Here is a 5,984-nt window from a genome sequence, read left to right as displayed (position 1 = left end):
CCCAGAGTTCAGGCCCCACGACCAGACCCCCCCCTCCAAAAAAATAACACATTATTTAAAAGTAACACACATAGTTCATATGTAACATGAGTTAAGCCATTAATAACAAAGGGCTACCTGACAGTCATTTTAAATGCAGGGATGAAAAATACAGAAATCTTTTATTTTTTCTTTCTGGCTGCTGCTGCCCTGTGGGAGCCTGGCAGCCGTCCAGCTGCGTCCGGAGGGAAGGGCCCTGCCCTGCTGGCTTCCCTGACGCTCCCGATGCGGGGGAGCTCTCCAGCATTTAGCCCAGGGTTACTAAAATCTTGAGTCATTACAGATGAGGCGTTGTATTTGGATCTGAGAAGTCCCGGCCAGCTGTTTACACAGAAGACTGCAACCCCGGTAAGTTTCATGTTTGCTGCTTGTTTTTCAAAAGTGATGCAAAAATCCCACTTGGAATACAGCACCTCCCAGAAGTTTCTTTTTCTTCTGTCACAGGGGACTTAACTGCACACTCTTGCTCCCAGAGAGGGCAGGACGTGGCTGTCCTACCTGAGCCCTTCCACCACGTCTCTGTTAGCCAGTGATGATCTCAGATGCCAGGCACATGGCCTCTGGAGAGTGAAGTGTGGAAAAGCTCATTCACGAGCAGGACTGATTCACATTCTGCTTTGGAGCACGCTGGTGCAGCACAGAACTGTGGTCAGAACCCTGCAGAACCTCTGGTCAGTGTACCTCTGCAGTACGTTCCAGGCTCTAGGGCCCCGGTGTCCACATGCGGCCAGGCTGTGTGCAAGTGTGGAAGGCCCCTCCATGGCGTGTTTCCTTCACACAGGAAACAGTGTGGGAGCGGAGAGACTCCTTTTTCTGCCTCACTTTTGCCTGAATGCAGTCAGCATGTCTGCACGGCCTCTATTTTTGTCACCCCAGGGACTGGCATGAGGACCTGAGTACCTGGGTGGGGCAGGCACAGGGTGCAGGCCCGGGCTCTGGTCTTGGGAAATCACACTGAGAAGAGCAACTAGAGGCGCTGACCGCCTGCCCGCCTGCCGGCCGTCCTCTTACACACCGCCCTGCCTGCACCAAGTGCAGTATGACCATGAGCTCCCAGGGAGAATGGGGTCCAGGGAGGGCTTAAACCAGAGCCCTTACAAACCTGTGTTAGTACTCTGCTCATCTTATCTACAGTGTTGGCTTCTGTTATTGTCACAAATGATAATTGTACCTGTTGATAAATTAATTAACACTTGTCCTTAATGAGATCTGATTTTTCAGGAGCCTGTCTGGCAAGCTTAGACCAGAGCGCGGCCGGGACAGGCCTTTGAGGATAGGACACACTTTGGTTGTGGGCTATAAAGCATTTCCTAAACAGTGGAACAGATGGGTTTTATCTCATGCTAGGACTTTCTGGGAAACTGAGGGTAAGATTCAGGTTTGGCATGCAAAAACAACCAAGCCAACTTCCTCTAGAAGCTGTGGTTAGATTGGCCCAGGACCATGGGGACAAGTGTGGCCTGTGTGCTGGCTACACACTGTTCACCGTGTTGGAATTATTAGACTTAGAGGTTCTGAATTTTTCTCTGTGTATGTTTCATTTCACGGTAAAATAGGAAATTATTTTTAAAAACTGTGCAAGTTAAGGACAAGCAGAGCATGCACCCTCCACTGGCATTCCTTCCCACCCCAGCCACCAGCTCTTTGTAAATGATTAGGGGAAGGAAGGGCTGTGGGGCAGGGTTAACGTGCCCAGTGGGCTTATGGGAGAGGGGACAGTCCTGCATGGAGGGGACAGTCTCACAGGCCACCAGGAGTCACTGCAGGTGTCTGTAGCAGGTGGACTCCTGATGTAGAAAGCTGCCTTCTTGTAGACTTCCGCCTACGCTTCTCCCTCCCATCCTAAGACCTCGCAAAGCAAGAAAACAGGCATGGTTGTTGCAAGAGCTCTGGAAACAAAAAGCCCCTGTTTTCCTGGGGGAACAATGTGTCCTTCTCCCACTGGATTGGACAGATCAGTAGCAGAGTGGCAAGAGTCCAGTCTTCCTTATCTTTGCTGTATCCCCAAGCCTCTCCTCTGTTTCCACCTCCTCCCTTTATCTTTTGGCCCTGCATCCACCAAAGGGTCTTGGGTGGGAGCAGGTAGGAAGCATACCTGGGGCCAGGAATGCCAAGGCATGACCTAGAAAGCAGCAGTCCACAGCCTGGCCCAGGACAGGGTCTGCAGAGATGTGCACAGGGCCGGGCCTCCAGGGTGGGCGGAGGGGGAAGGAGCTGTGCCCACACCTGCCGTCACGTCCAGCTGTGTGATGTGGAGAGGCCATTCACATTGGCCAGGCCCAATGCTTGCACTCCAGGGGAAGTGCCAGCCATGCCTCCTCCCCGGAGGACCCGAGGCCGGCACTGTGTCCACGCCTTACCAAGGAGAGGCGGGGGGTGGGGGAGGGGTGGCCTGTCTAGACAGTTCTGTCTCCCACATCCTCAAGGCAGCTGTGACGCCTGTCCACTGCCATCACCACGAGACAGCTCAGTGATCTCGGATCACATCTGTGGGCCAGGGTGCAGGGTGCAGAGAAACACAGCAGGAGACGGGAGGCAAGAGCTTTGCAGTGGGCACCAGCTGCCGAGGGAGCTGGCTGGCGTGGGCCGGGAGAGGGGCCGGGACGCGGCCAGGCTGACCTGCCCTGCACAGTGGCTGCCCTCATTCTTTGGAGTGATGATGTAGAGGAATTCCCCCTCGCCACATCTGCATGCCCGCACGGCCAGACTGTGCCAGCCAGTAGCACACCAAGATGGGGTCGGACGGAGGCCAGGACCTCAGGTCCTGCCCTCCTCTTCTGAGCACCCTGAGGCCCTGTGAAGGTCTGTGCTCGTGGAAGGTCCCTGGAGGGAAGCCATTCCTCCTGCTTTCAGCAAGGCAGCCCTCAGCAAGTGATGACAGAGTCTCCCAGGGTCCAGCCCAGAAGAGAGCCAGGTCCCCACTCAGCCCTGGGGCCCCCATGGCTCCATGTGGACATGGGGGCTGGAGCAGGGACCCAGAGCCTCTAGCCTGCTGCCTCTTCTCTGCTTCCTGACATCCCGCCCCCTTGCCGTGTGCACACATCTTACACATGGCTTACTTGTAACTAATAAAGTGACATTTTACATCCACTTAATCGAGAATCATTTTAAGTCGCTGTCAGCCCAGCTTCTAAAGCGTGTATTTATCAGTGGTTTTTAGTCTGTCCTGCCACTGCAACAAGCACTTTGATCTAGTTACTTGTGGTAGGTATGACACTTACTCTGGATGTCTTGGAAGTTCCAAGGTCATGGTGGCCGAGGGATTCGTGCTGAGGGCCACTCTGCTTACTAGCCGGTACCTCGAACCCGTGTCCCCAGTGTCAGGAGGGAAGGAAAGCCAGAAAGGGCATGAAGCGCTCTGCCTGGGAGTTCACCTTCAAAACCTCTTGAAGACTCTTCCTCTAATGACTCCACTGGCAATAAAGCTTCGACAGGTGGGTTTTGGAGCACACATTCAGACCTTAGCAGTAGCTCTTGACAGAGCTGGTTCCTTGTGTTCAACCTGTTGTCATAGGTAAGTTTGGCTCATTCTCATTTTCCTTTGCCACATGGTTTTTTGTGATGTTTGTGTGGCTCTGAGATGTGCCATCGCTCTGTTCCTTCCTGTCACTGCTCAGCGTCCTACCTCTGACTTGCCACCCTGGTTGATGCCCTCACCCACTGCTGCCAGGTGGGTCCCAGTTTTGACCCCTTTGAACCATCTGGTCTGATATGAACTAGCAGGTCTCCTTAGGGGCTTATGTTTTTATCCTGAGAGCAGGATGGTGGAGGAAGTGTGCATGGTTGTGAGTGGCTGTGCCAGTGGTTAGCTCCAACACGGGGGGCGGCACCCCAACCCCAGCGTGCCGCAGTCTCCAGTCTCCACATCCTGAGCAGCATTCTCCTGGGGATACAGCAGCAATTCACTGTGGTTTTAATTTGGATGTTCTTGAAAATAACACTGAGCATCATTTCCTGTTTATTCTGGCCATCAGTGAATCTTTTCGGAAGTATTTTTAATGTTCTTTGTTCATCTTTTCATTGTTGATCTGCAAGAGTTCTTATAAATGGTGTATTTACAAATAAAATACAAATACAAATAAAACACAGATGCAAATGAGGTTCACGTACTGGAAACTTGATGCCAGTACAGAGATACCAGGAAGTAGGGTCCACCGGTGTTTGGGGAGAAGGTGGTAGATTCCTCACCAGTGGGCTTGGCCCACAGGCTCCTCCACACAAGCAAGAGATGAGTTCTTCAGAGGCCAAGTTTGGCTCCTGTGAGTATTCACGGTCTGCCCTTAAAACTGTGAAATAATCATGAGAAAGGGATTCCTTTCCATTGTTAACTTTCCAGTCTCAGATATTCTGCTAGAGCAGCACAAAAGACTGAGACAACAAATCTTTTGTTGGGTAATTGTTACCAACAATGTCTTCTCAGTCTGTGCTTGGTTTTTCATTTTAATCATGTCACCAGATAAGTAGCAAATTTTAAATTTTGGTGAAGGTCATTTAATCATTATTAAATGGTTAGTGAATTTTGGGTCCTGTCTGAAGACCTTTCCTTAGTTTCTTTTAGAAACTTTAGTTTCTTACACTTAAATCTATGATCCACTTCAAACTCCACACTAATTCTGAAAGTTAATTTGTAGATTGCTTTGGGTTTTATACATCGGCAACCATACTGACTGAATAACTAGTACTCCCTCCCAGGCCTTATGCTTTTTGGTTTTCTTACTTTGTTACACTGGTTAGATCTTCATTATAATCTGAGTTAAGTAGAGATAGTGGAAGACTGTACGTGGCTCTCAGAGCAGGCAGATAAAAATTACTGATCACACAACCTGACATCATTGGAGTGTGTGTCAAATGCTCGGCGATTCTGGGCCTCAAAGCTACTCTGCGTGGATTTTAAAAGGCTGAGATTAGAAAGATTATATCCCGGAAGTGGCACTGTGGCTCAAGTGGTAAAGTGCTCGTTTTGAGCTGGAGAGCTCAGGGACAGTGCCCAGGCCCAGAGTTCAAGCCCCACGACCCACAAAAAATAAATAGAAAGATTATAACCCCACAAAGGAATTAAGCTTTATTTACAATAAAAGTCCCTTTTTCATAGTCAAGCCTAACTTTCTAGATATCCTGTGGCCAGAAAGGGAGTGGATGGCAGAGGAGCAGGCAGGCAGGTGGGGCCAGAGTCAGTCCTGTCTGAGGCCCTGCTGGAAGGCCTTCCCAAAGTCACAGCCCTGGCTCCTGAGCCTGGAGGCCTGGTCACAGCCTGGAAGGCTATGCTTCCCTCTCCACTGAGTGCTAACTTCCTTAGCTCTCTGGCTTGCCAGAAAACAGCATTGTTTTCCTGTCAAGGCAACCTAAATTAGGTTCCTCACCGTCACTGGGAGGAAATCACCTTTTCAACTGATTGGTGGTGTGGTGTTAGGAGTTCCCATAACGTTAGCAAACGTTACTATCAATTCTAAAAGTCGGGCTGGGAAGGTGGCTCAGTGGTAGAGCGCTTGCCTTGCAAGCATTGAGGCCCTGGGTTCGATTCCTCAGTACCACATAAGCAAAAAGAAAAAAGCCGGAAGTGACACTGTGGCTCAAGTGGTAGAGTGCTAGCCTTGAGCTGAAGAGCTGAGGGACAGCGCCCAGGCCCAGAGTTCAGGCCCCATGACCAAAAAAAAAAAAAAAAGAAGATAAAATAAAGCAGTGCTCGGGACCAGCTCTTCCTACAGTGCCCACCCTGCCCTTCCGAATGTCTCTGGGGCCTTTCTGCTCAGCCAGGTCCCTGTGTGACTCCACCACCAGGGTTTGCCCAGCCTGGGCAGCCTAGTGAAGGCAGCCCCAGCTTGGAGCCAGAGCCGCTGGACTGCTCCCATGGGTAAAGCCAAGCCCCTGCCCCACAATCCCGCAAGCTATCCATCAGGTGGGGTGGGGTCCGGGGTGGGAGGTGGGGTGGGGTCCGGGGTGGGAGG

The 5,984-nt window shown here is 51.3% G+C and overlaps 1 protein-coding gene across 1 annotated transcript in view; it reads left to right on the top strand.

Annotated features, from left to right (window-relative positions):
• The first annotated feature begins 329 nt into the window (after positions 1 to 329).
• The window catches only part of Arhgef10 (Rho guanine nucleotide exchange factor (GEF) 10), a 79,635-nt gene continuing 73,980 nt past the window's right edge, over positions 330 to 5,984 (top strand). The window contains exon 1 of the mRNA XM_013024217.1: positions 330 to 387. The gene's annotated coding sequence lies outside the window, so the exon portion shown is untranslated. The remainder of the gene's footprint in view (positions 388 to 5,984) is intronic.

This window comes from Dipodomys ordii, unplaced genomic scaffold (assembly GCF_000151885.1).
Source record: "Dipodomys ordii isolate 6190 unplaced genomic scaffold, Dord_2.0 Scaffold74, whole genome shotgun sequence".
Lineage (NCBI taxonomy): Eukaryota > Metazoa > Chordata > Mammalia > Rodentia > Heteromyidae > Dipodomys > Dipodomys ordii.
Note: the sequence above shows the minus strand (reverse complement) of the source record. Positions and strands in the feature narration are given on the sequence as shown.